The sequence below is a fragment of the Silene latifolia genome, chromosome Y (genome assembly GCF_048544455.1).
Source record: "Silene latifolia isolate original U9 population chromosome Y, ASM4854445v1, whole genome shotgun sequence".
Classification (NCBI taxonomy): domain Eukaryota; kingdom Viridiplantae; phylum Streptophyta; class Magnoliopsida; order Caryophyllales; family Caryophyllaceae; genus Silene; species Silene latifolia.
Genome location: NC_133538.1, coordinates 113,620,760 through 113,633,811, shown reverse-complemented (window position 1 = coordinate 113,633,811; position 13,052 = coordinate 113,620,760). Strand labels below are relative to the sequence as shown.

The window sequence follows — 13,052 nt, the reverse complement described above, 5'->3', positions numbered from 1 at the left end:
GGATCAACAAAGCCTTGGTCTAAGGTCATAGCATTGCCAATGTAGGGATTGACTAATCCTTCAAATTTGTCATCCGATAGACCACAGATTTCACTAGCTTGCTTCCCAATGATGTCATGAGTTGATGAAAGCAACTCGTCTTTCTTGTTGTCATGGCCAATGAGGCCTTCTTTCTTACTTGTCATGATTGGTGGTGAGCTATTCAAGCTCTCATTGTTGATGAAATTTCCTTTCTCTCCGGATAGAGCATCTTGAGGATTATCCACTTTCTTCTTCCATATGGGTGGTTATTCTTTACCCATAGCTTGGTCTTTGCATTGAGATGCCAACTTCTTCCTATCACTTTCTCGGCTATAATGATCGACCATGAAGCATGGCTCATGTAGTCGAAGAGCTCTCATTGTTTTCTCAAGTTTGAAAGTGATTGTCTCATCTCCCACTTCAAGTGTAAGTTCTCCATGTTTCAAATCAATTACTGCTCCCGCGGTGTGCAAGAAAGGTCTTCCTAGGATGATAGGAATGTTGGAATCCTCCTCCATGTCTACAATGACAAAGTCTACCGGGATGAAGAATTTGCCAATTCTCACGGGCACATCCTCCCATACCCCTAAAGGTACCTTTGTTGATTGATCCGCCATTTGAAGAGTAATGTTAGTGCACCTGAGCTCTCCCATTCCTAGCCTCTTGCATACCGAGTATGGCATGACACTTACACTTGCTCCAAGGTCACATAATGCTTTGTTGATTGTAGTTGTAACACCCACGAATTTTCCGTGTTGGCATTTATAATTTAATTAGCCATTTTATTATTTTATTTTTATTTTAAAACCATTTTTATAAAATGCAGCTTTACATGTAAAATAATATTAATGTTGATAAAAAAAATATCTATCTTAAGTTTGTAGTAGGTCCGGGTTGTATTTTAGGGTAAAATCGACTTAAAATGATAGTTTGAGCCTAAGATAACTTTGGGCCTTCATCCTACTCTTTTCCCTCCAACCATATAAGAGCTTAAACCCTATCTTCTCCCTCTACCATTCATTTTTCAGCAACAAACACACAAGTACAACATCATTGTTACACAACTTCCACCTCCTTCACTAAAATGGCCATAAAACCTTCGTTTCTTATCGGTTTTCAACGATTTTCGCGCCTATCTCTTCCTCTCCTCGCCCTCCATCTTCTTAGGTAAGAAAGATCTTGAATTTATATCACCTTGCTGCTGGCCGTGACTTTTGTGGCATGATTTTCGAGGTCTTACTTGGGAACTCGGTTCTTGAGCTTCCTTTTGGGCAACCGGCATGGTTTTGAGTCGGAATCTTGCATTTTGAAGAAATAATGAGGTAACAGTGATGGTTTACTCGTTATTATGTCATTTATATGTTTATATGTTATGTTTTGTTGTTATAAGCTAGTAACTGTGATTCTTATGAGATTATATGTGTAGTTGTTTAAGATGGATTTATACAAGGTTTAACTTGCTTAAATTGAGTAAAGATGGTATCTTTGGCTTTCTTATGAGATGGGTAATTAGATGTGGTTGTTGTTATATGTCACTAGTATCATTACTTGCTTAAAGTTTCAGTTTTGAGACGGTTCTATTTAGCTTGCTAAAGTTGCATTTTTGAGACTATTTTGGGTGACCCGTGTTGGTCTGCAACCCATCGTATCTGACTGGTGCGACTTCCAATGCCACTGAAAATATGATAGATGGACCGGCGTCGAATAATTAGGTGGTTTAGCCACATGAATCACTCGATTCGGAGTCCGTATGAGTAAATGGCGCCCGTTTTACCGTTTCAAGTTCTATAAATATATATATATCCTTTGTGTATGATGGTTGTTTATCCTTTTTATTCATATCATGACCAAAGTTTTCCCTTGTTGACTCGTATATGCTTATGGGTGGTTCGGATTTTGGTTTGTTTACATTTTGCCTCGTGTTCCGTATTAGTTAATTCATTTGTTATCGGTTATTTATACTTTGTTCAAGTAACATGTAAATGAGAAATGAAACGTTTATTCATTATCGCTCATTATATTTTATAGATTGGGTTCACTATAATTTATATGGGGAATTTACATACTTCCTTCTTTTGAGCTTGTTATGTTTTAAATGTTGGACTTCACATGATTATATGGTTGGACTTTGCATGATTAACTTGATGGATTTCCTGTGACTTCAAGTATTGGGTTTTTATGACTTGTTGATGGGCTCATAAATGAGTCGCTTGAGTTGGTCACATTTATCCTGTAGATTTCACATAACGTAAATTAGTCATTATCGCTTATTATATTGTATTTAACCGGCATGTTAAATTATAAAATGAAATATTTATTAACATAATGCAAGTATGAGATATTTATTATAAATTGTTACTTGTAGTGAGTCGTATTCTTAATAATGTCTAGTATTGTTCGGTTGTGTGAGTCTTGGTCCTATCGGACACTAGGTGTAAGCCATAGGCCCTCTAGTTACGATATGATCGTCGGGATTGATGTTCCCATCCGTACTTATGGTGAGACGCAAGCCATAAGTATGAATGTGACATTAATAATCCCGTCTCTGAGTCTTGGTCCTATCGGATACTAGAGGTGAGCTATAAGCCCTCTAGTTGCAATATGATCGCCGTCCTACCAGGAGGTTGGAGTCTAGGATGTAGTCTTGTGTGTGGTATCTCGGACATGCTTTCAAGGTAGCCTCTGAGTCGGATACTCCGTCTACAATTTGTGTTGGTCTTACACTTTGAGTCGTATTCTTGTAGAATTGCCATGATACCATCGTATGTGCTTGACATGCATTTACGCCTTACTTGTGCTGTTTTGGCAAGTATGGGTTTGGCGTACTTGTGTTGTTCTGGCAAGTGTGGTTTTGGGCCACTTGTGCTATGCTGGCAAGTGAGTCTTATATTAGTCTTTCCGCCACTTTCGTGCTGTTCTGGCGATTGGGGTAATCGGTCTCCATGAGTAGTCGAGTCTTGGGTGCGTGCTGTGCTGGCGCACGTCGAATCGGGATGTACACCCGAGAATCTGCAGATTTAGATTAGGACCGTATCATTATCATAGTCCTAACCGGGGAAATTATAGTCTAAGATTATTAAATGTCTTGCATTATTTGGATGGTTACTTTGGTCATATCTCCTTGAAATACGTGCTCGTGGCTAAGTGGTCGTGTCTGTTTCCTTATCTTTCTTCTCCATTTATTTTATTGTTGCTTATGCCTTACTTACTTGTTTATTCCATCATTTCTTTTATCCTTGTTGGTTTAAACACGTATGATCCCATGTTTAGTTATAAGTCGATTCACTCATAACTTATCTAATATGATTATTTGTTCATGTTCTTTGTTATGGTCGTTTTGACATAATGTGGCTGGGAGAACCCTGAGTTACTCCCCACCGACTGTGGCTTTCATGTTCACATGAATGACAGGTTTGTGAAGATGCATTTGTGGGGTTTAGACGTGTGAGCTAGCGAGCACCTTGGACTAGTAGTCGGTTTAGTAGAATTGCTTATACTCACCTTTTATCATTTGTCATTCGAGGGTATTTTCCCTCACCTTGACTACCACGTTTGTATAATTTAAATATTTATTTTCGCATTCTCTAGTTATGTTTTAGGTTTTAATGAACCCGCGCTTTAAACTTTAAAAGTTTCAAAAAAAAGTCCTAATTTCCGCTTGAATTTATAAGTTATATTTTCCGCGTTATAGCGGGGGTTCACAGTTGGTATCAGAGCCTTTGTTACTCCTGACGCACACACGTGTACCCCAAATTTAAACTTGAATTTGACCTTGAATAATGAATGAGAGATGGGTATACTTAAGGACCAAAGGTGGTAGTCTGTAGTGTGTTTGCTCTTTGTTAGGTTCTAACATGTTTGTTCATTTTCATTTAATAATTGTTGTGCCCTTTGATCAATGACCGTGCACTTACCTATGTGGAGATCAAGACTTGGTGCCTAGTACCGGAAACGAAAGGTTTGTTCAACCTTTGAAGAATGCTTCTTCTTTCTCGAAGATATTCCTCCTTCTTTGTGTTCCTTGCCTTATTCTTTACCTCTTGGTGCCTATCTTTCTTCTAAACTCTTTTTTTTCCCTTGGAAGCTACTCTTGTACCCTCCTAACTTGTCCTTTGTTCCATGCTTGTCCTCCCTTGACGCCTTTTAGATAGTTCTCTTTCTTTTGTGGGATGTTAATCTTGGTTGGATACTTTGGCTTTGTGGAGTTTGTTTGTATTTGACCCATAACCTTGGTTTAGGGGTTGTGATTTTAGAAGGACTTAGGTAGTGTGATGAGACATACTTAGTTCCTTGATAAAGTGAGTTTAATTGATTGGTGGATTATGTGTGTTAAGTGCGAGTTGCCTATGATACTAAGGTTATAGAACTTGGCTTTGTTGTTTATGTTTGAGATTTTAAAGCTTAGTAGGTTGAACGTTGTTACCTTAGGAGTGAACATGGAGTAATGTTTATGATTTGAGTTTGGAAAGAGATATATTTAGGATGTTGATAGCCATACATAGATTGTTGTTGCCTTTTGACGTTTGTCGGGTATGAGTATAGCCTTGTTAATAGTTTTGACCTTGTTTTGTGGAAGTCGTTGTGAATGTTTAGTGATTGGGAATTGTTGAATCACAAGTGTGGTGAAGTACTTTGTTTCATAGATTAGCTTAGATGTAAAGTAGCGTTAGTTATCTTGAGGAATCCTTGTAGGTAATGTGATTGTAAGATTGATTTTATTAGGAAGTTTTAGGAACCGTTTAGGATGATGTTGTTATTTGAGTTTTGAGCATCCGACGTTTCCTTGTTGTCTAATTTCCCTTTTTCTTTGACCATAAGCGTTACCGTTCATACCTCTCTTCCTCACTTCGTCGTGCTCCTTCTTTAAATTTGATGATGGTAACCTATAAAACTCTATCTTTGACATCGTTGTTGGCCTTACCTCGACTCTTGCCCCTTGTTAATGACTCTTGTATCTTTCCTTCCAACTTCGCATTTGTATCTCCCCTCTTATAATACCCTTTTGAAGGCACTTCCCTTTTTCCTTTGTGAGATGTTCACCTTGGTCGAGTTTTGTTTTGAGGAAAGCGTTTTGTTTTGAACCCCAACCTCTGTGATGAGCGGTTAACTTCTTGGAAAGTGAGTTGGCGTACTTGGGTATTTTAGAGTTTAGATGCTTAATTTGAAATAAGTGTGATTTAACTAAACACTCGATTGCGTGAAGTTTGAGTTATATGTGAGACTAGAGCTTTCAAGTTGTGGTTGACGTTATGGAACATACATGGATTTGAGAGTGTAATTGGGAGAGAACTACCTTGTGAGTAATTCCCTATCTTCTAAAATAATAGACTAGCAAACTAAGTTTTCCCAACAAAATTACATCTTTTTAAATAAGAAAATTATTGACACTTAAGTGTGTTAACTATATAAGAAATTGGTAATTATAATGTATTTTGGTATATTTTATCGTTCCATTAAAATTTCCGTTTTCATCAAAATAAATATTTTTATCAAGTTGTATAATGTCCAATTACCTCTAAATTATAATATTTTGATTATAATACAAATAATATGAATGAAATTTTATTGTTAAAATTTTTGTTGATACCATTATTGGGAAATGACTTTACTCATACTACTTGTAAACAAAACTATAAACCGTTTATATTATGAAGGACTTTCATGAGCATGAGCCACCTTAATTGAGTACCGTAGAGCCTCTTCTAGCGACTTAGAGGAGTTGTTGGATTATTAGTCGGTGTAAGTGAGTAAATTTGAATACTTCTCAAGGTATGAGATAAGAGTGAGACTAAGTTGCGTTATTGGAGAGTCTTAGTGCTTGTTTTGGAATTCATAAGAGGTAATGGTATAGTTGACACCAATTGTTAAGTGGTGAATATGGTTTCACCTTGTGGTATTAGAGTATAGAGATATGAAGTGATGATGAAGTGTTGTTACAACTAAAACCTTGAATTCTAGAGAGCTTGATGGTAAGTAATGTCCTAAGATGTGGAATTTAAAAGAAACACTTTGGGGAATGTTGATAACCATAAATAGTTTGAGGATAAGACTTGAAATTTGTTGAATTGGTTCCTAGGAGTTTTGAGTTGAGAGAAATTTAGTATAGTGAAGTCTTTAATGATCCTGTGGTTTCGAAACTTTGAAGTTGTTGGAGTATTTGAGGTAATGAAATGGTGTTTCAATTAAGTGTAATTTTGCTTTTGGCAATCCGTTGTGGGAGAAATAATAGAGAGACTTGTTGACTTGACAATTTTGGATGAGGGTGCAACTTTTTCTAAAGTGTTTGTGGCAGTTCTAAGCTCCATAATTTTCTTCTCTGCCTTGACCGTAAGCCTTACCGTTCATGCCCCCTCTTACGCTTTTCCCTGTGCTTCTCCTTTGGACTTGAAGCTAGTGACTCATGAAACTCTATACCCTTTATCCTCCTCGTTGACTTTTTCCTCAGATTCCTACCCGTAGAAGTTCAACTTAGTCTTTTGGTCTGTTGGGTTTGAACCCCGTTATCGTACTTAATGATTATGATGCCTAACTTGTTTTCCATCGTGTGCAACTTCAACCCGTTTTAAGTTACCCGTTTGAATTTTTCTGTTTAAATCTCACATTACTATTGCAAAATTTTACTCATTTTAAGGGTTTGGAAACGAAAGTTCGCTTTTATTTTGTCACGTCTTTAGAAACTTTGAAGTGGATTATCTTTTTAATTTATTTTAACGTTTGATCGGATGTTAGGACTTGTTGTTAGAGACGTCTAATAACGGGTTCTACGCTTATCGACGTACGATTTTGTCTTTTACCTTGTCTTCGATTTGGAATGATGATGTTCTTGAATGCGCAACGAGAACTCTCCCGTTCCTTTGACGAGAAACTTGGGCTTTTAGAAAATTCTTTATGAGACCTTTTTAAGAAACACTAAATTTTTATGGCATAAAATCTTGTAAATGCTTTGGATGGTCGACTTTGAAATATTTGACTACAACTTTGCGGTCTTACTTTTTCAACTTTCAAGTTTCGAGGACGAAACTTTTTAAAATGTGGGATGATTGTAACACCCACGAATTTTCTGTGTTGGCATTTATAATTTAATTAGCCATTTTATTATTTTATTTGTATTTTAAAACTGTTTTTATAAAAATGCGGCTTTACATGTAAAATAATATTAATGTTGATAAAAAAAATATCCGTCATAAGTTTGTAGTAAGTCCGGGTTGTATTTTAGGGTAAAATCGACTTAAAATGATAGTTTGAGCCTAAGATAACTTTGGGCCTTCATCCTACTCTTTTCCCTCCACCCATATAAGAGTTTAAACCCTATCTTCTCCCTCCACCATTCATTTTTTAGCAACAAACACACAACTACAACACCATTGTTACACAACTTCCACCTCCTTCACTAAAATGGCCATAAAACCTTCGTTTCTTATCGGTTTTCAACGATTTTCGCGCCTATCTCTTCCTCTCCTCGCCCTCCATCTTCCTAGGTAAGAAAGATCTTGACTTTACCTTACCTTTGCTTCTAGCCGTGACTTTTGTGGCACGATTTTCGAGGTCTTACTTGGGAACTCGGTTCTTGAGCTTCCTTTTGGGCAACCGGCATTGTTTTGAGTCGGAATCTTGCATTTTGAAAAAATAATGAGGTAACGGTGATGGGTTACTCGGTATTATGTCATTTGTATGTTTATATGTTATGTTTTGTTGTTATAAGCTAGTAATTGTGATTCTTATGAGATTATATGTGTAGTTGTTTAAGATGGATTTATACAAGGTTTTACTTGCTTAAATTGAGTAAAGATGGTATCTTTGGCTTTCTTATGAGATAGGTAATTAGATATGGTTGTTGTTATATGTCACTAGTATCATTACTTGCTTAAAGCTTCAGTTTTGAGATGGTTCCATTTAGCTTGCTAAAGTTGCATTTTTGAGACTATTTTGGGTGACCCGTGTTGGCCTGCAACCCGTCGTATCTGACCGTTGCGACTTCCAATTCCACTGAAAATATGACAGATGGGCCGGCGTCGAAAAATTAGGTGGTTTAGCCACTTGAATCACTCGATTCGGAGTCCGTATGAGTAAATGGCGCCCGTTTTACCGTTTCAAGTTCTATAAATATATATATATCCTTTGTGTATGATGGTTGTTTATGCTTTTTATTTGTATCATGACCAAAGTTTTCCCTTGTTGACTCGTATATGCTTATGGGTGGTTCGGATTTTGGTTTGTTTACGTTTTGCCTCGTGTTCCGTATTAGTTAATTCATTTGTTATCGGTTATTTATACTTTGTTCAAGTAACATGTAAATGAGAAATGAAATGTTTATTCATTACCGCTCATTATATTTTATAGATTGGGTTCACTATAATTTATATGGGAAATTTACATACTTCCTTCTTTTGAGCTTGTTATGTTTTAAATGTTGGACTTCACATGATTATATGGTTGGACTTTGCATGATTAACTTGATGGATTTCCTGTGACTTCAAGTATTGGGTTTTTATGACTTGTTGATGGGCTCATAAATGAGTTGCTTGAGTTGGTCACATTTATCCTGTAGATTTCACATAATGTAAATTAGTCATTATCGCTTATTATATTGTATTTAGCCGGCATGTTAAATTATAAAATGAAATATTTATTAACATAATGCAAGTATGAGATATTTGTTATAAATAGTTACTTGTAGTGAGTCGTATTCTTAATAATGTCTGGTATTGTTCGGTTGTGTGAGTCTTGGTCCTATCGGACACTAGGTGTGAGCCATAGGCCCTCTAGTTACGATATGATCGTCGGGATTGATGTTCCCATCCGTACTTATGGTGAGACGGAAGCCATAAGTATGAATGTGACATTAATAATCCCGTCTCTGAGTCTTGGTCCTATCGGATACTAGAGGTGAGCTATAAGCCCTCTAGTTGCGATATGATCGCCGTCCTACCAGGAGGTTGGAGTATAGGATGTAGTCTTGTGTGTGGTATCTCGGACATGCTTTCAAGGTAGCCTCTGAGTCGGATACTCCGTCTACACTTTGTGTTGGTCTTACACTTTGAGTCGTATTCTTGTAGAAATGCCATAATACCATCGTATGTGCTTGACATGCATTTACGCTCTACTTGTGCTATTCTGGCACGTACGGGTTTGGCCTACTTGTGCTGTTCTGGCAAGTGTGGTTTTGGACCACTTGTGCTGTGCTGGCAAGTGAGTCTTATCTTAGTCTTTCCGCCACTTTCGTGCTGTTCTGGCGATTGGGGTACTCGGTCTCCATGAGTAGTCGAGTCTTGGGTGCGTGCTGTGCTGGCGCACGTCGAATCGGGATGTACACCCGAGAGTCTGCAGATTTAGACTAGGACCGTATCATTATCGTTGTCCTACCCGGGGAAATTATAGTCTAAGAGTAGTAAATGTCTTGCATTATTTAGATGGTTACTTTGGTCATATCTCCTTGAAATACATGCTCGTGGCTAAGTGGTCGTGTCTGTTTCCTTGTCTTTCTTCTCCATTTATTTTATTGTTGCTTATGCCTTACTTACTTGTTTATTCCATCATTTCTTTTATCCATGTTGGTTTAAACACGTATAATCCCATGTTTAGTTATAAGTCGATTCACTCATAACTTATCTAATATGATTATTTGTTCATGTTCTTTGTTATGGTCGTTTTGACATAATGTGGCTGGGAGAGCCCTGAGTTACTCCCCACTGACTGTGGCTTTCATGTTCACATGAATGACAGGTTTGTGAATATGCATTTGTGGGGTTTAGACGTGTGAGCTAGCGAGCACCTTAGATTAGTAGTCGGTTTAGTAGAATTGCTTATACTCACCTTTTATCATTTGTCATTCGAGGGATATATTTTCCCTCACCTTGACTACCACGTTTGTATAATTTAAATATTTATTTTCGCATTCTCTAGTTATGTTTTAGATTTTAATGAACCTGCGCTTTAAACTTTAAAAGTTTCAAAAAAATTCCTAATTTCCGCTAGAATTTATAAGTTATATTTTCTGCGTTATAGCGGGGGTTCACAATAGTGTCGCCAATGGTGCATGGAATAGAGAAGCTTCCCGAATCTTTGAGTTTTGGAGGTGAAATTCCTTGAAGAATAGCACTACTAACTTTGGTAAAGGCAATAGTCTCTAGCTTCCGGATGGATTTCTTATTGGTAAGAATATCTTTCATGTACTTTGCATAGGCCGGAACATGATTGATCAATTCCGTAAATGGGATTGAGACTTCTAAGTTCTTCACAATCTCCATGAACTTTCCAAGTTATTCATCAAACTTAGGCTTAGCTTGACTACTTGGGAATGGAAGTCTAATCACAATAGGCTCTTTTTCCTTAGCCTTCTCTTCATTCTTCTTCTTTGAAACCTCTTTGGTGGTGGGTTCTTCTTCTTTAGAGTTCTCCACAACTCTTTGCTTGTCACTAGCATCCACAATGTCTTCATCAATTGGCTTCTTCGGCCTTTCATACCTTGTACCACTCCTCAAATGGATGGCACTAACCGACTCATGTCTTGGGGGATTACTTTGAGGTGGTAATTGCCCCTTTTGTCTTTGAGAGCTAGAAGATGCTAATTGAGTCATTTGAGTTTCTAGCATCTTGGTATGGGCTAGTATGTTATTGATGGTGATGTCTTTGGCTTGGCTATCATTTTGCATTTGGGTGAAAAATTCTTATTGATTCTTTTGCATTTGGAGGACCGCTTTTTGAACATCAAAGCCTTGGTCATTGGATTGATTATAAGAGGGTTGATTTTGATAACCTTGGCTTTGGTTATAAAAGGGTTTTTGAGCTTGATTTCTCATTGGAGGTGAGGTGTATGTTGGTTGTGTTGGAGTATGTGTCCTCGACAATAATGCGATCACATGTTTAAATCTCATAATGAGAATGCATGAGGGAAAGTAATATTTTATTGTCAACTGATCCACATTAAGCAGTAATGATTGTCTGACTAGAATTTGACATTACTGTCGTATGACGGTGGTGATTAGTTGATCCCTTAAGGTCATACCTCTAGGGTAACACTCTTAATTGATTAATTAATTAATTGTATGATGATACAAGTTAATTAATTCCTTAAAATTGAACAAATGGTTTTGTGAGTGAGAATACGTATGTTATTGTAATTTGATTAAATAAGATTCGTACTAAGTAATTAAATTGTTTTTATTACTTAGGTTTATTTATTGTTTATGAAACAATTAAAATAAGAATGAATGATTTATTATAAATACAAGTTGTTGTAACTTATAATTCTATGACTCATTTTAAGTACTTGTAATTGTGAATTACTAGTTGCTTTTTGTATGTGATTTATTTTGTTAATATAATGATTTTTAATAAGTTAAAAATGCATTATTTAATAACATGTCTAGTAACATGTCCAATATGTCACACTACACAAATTGGACAATTGACAAACTTAAAATGGACCCTCTTAACCTTAAGTGTGCCGTGTAAATGGGTGTGTAGGGATTAGATTGTGCTTTATTCATTTAATTAGTGGAAGACACAATCATGACCTACTTATCATAGGCTTGCATGCCTAAATCTTGAGAAGAACAAACTTGAAAATGCATTGGGCATCCTACCCCATACCACCCGGCCACCCATATGAAAAAGGAGAGTTTTCTCTTCTTTTTTAATCATTATTCATTCTTACCCAAAAATTATATTGATAATTTCACATAATATCTCTAAAATTGTCAAGAACAATTAGAAAGAAAATCTCACAAATCTCTAATATTATTCCACCATTACTAGAAGTAGTATACAATAATATTAGTTATAATTTTAAGGGCTCATATTCTAATTTCTAGTATTTAAATTAGCATATGAATTAAGGGTGATTACCTTGGTACAAATCCTTGAGGAGTAGATTCTACTATTGAATCTAAGGGTTTTGTTGGAGCATTTGGATTTTTTTAAGAAGACTAATTTGGTAGGAGACCGATTAGTATAAACCATTCGGCCCTTATTGTAAGTAGATCGGTTTTCTTCTTACTTTGTATTTTATTGTTATGCATGCATAAGATCTAATTAGTTTATGACTAAACTAAACTTATAAAGTTATTAGAAGTGTCTAATAAGAGGTTAATGAATCTTTCAGGTTGAGGGTTTTGAACATTTTGGCTCTTGTATGAAAGGTTTAGATGGAAGTTGGTATTCTCATTGTAATAGTTGGAATAAGGGGTGCCACTCTTGTATGCTTGGAAAGCATTCACTTGTTTTCCTACATTCACTTTGGTCATGTCCCAAACTTCCACAACTCTCACATACTCCATTTGGAATTAAGGATGATGCCACCATAGCATTAACATGTTGTTTGGGTGATTTGGAAGCTTCATCAAACTTAGCCATGACCTTCTCAAACTTCAAATTGATGGTGTCAATATGAGCACTTAGTTGAGCACCCAATTGTGTGATGGAATCTACCTCATGCTTTCCTCCCCTAGTTGCCTTTCGAGGCGTACTATATTGGGAATTATGAACCGCCATCTCTTCGATTTTGGCCCATGTTTGATTGTCATCAATTTCGGTAAACATACCATTGGATCCCATATTGAGAATGTTGCGGGAGTCTTCATATAGACCATTCCAAAATTGTTGCACAAGGAACCACTCGCTAAGTCCATGGTGTGGACAAGAATGACAAGTGTCCTTAAATCTCTCCCATGCTTAATACAATGATTCCTCATCCCTTTGTTTGAACCCGGTGATTTGGGCTCTCAACATATTGGTCTTCTCCGGAGGATATAATTTCTTGTAGAAGGCAAGTGCCAACTTCTTCCATGAGTTAATACCAAGGGTAGTCTTGTCTAGGCTTTTCAATCATTGTTTTGCGGTACCAATCAAAGAAAAAGGAAATATTACCCATCGGATTTGATCTTGAGTAACTCCGGTTTGAGAAATCGCATCATAATAGTCACAAAAAGTCTCCATATGTGAATGAGGGTCTTCACTAGGCATCCCTCCAAATTGACTTCTCTCAACTAGTTGTATGAATGCGGATTTGGCAATGAAATTACTGGTTAAAT

At 36.7% G+C, this 13,052-nt stretch overlaps 1 non-coding gene across 1 annotated transcript; it reads left to right on the top strand.

Annotated features, from left to right (window-relative positions):
• Window positions 1–12,643: 12,643 nt before the first annotated feature.
• Window positions 12,644–12,750, top strand: LOC141636231 (small nucleolar RNA R71). Its single transcript, XR_012540857.1, has one exon. It is a non-coding gene; the product is annotated as a small nucleolar RNA R71 (small nucleolar RNA).
• Window positions 12,751–13,052: the final 302 nt, after the last annotated feature.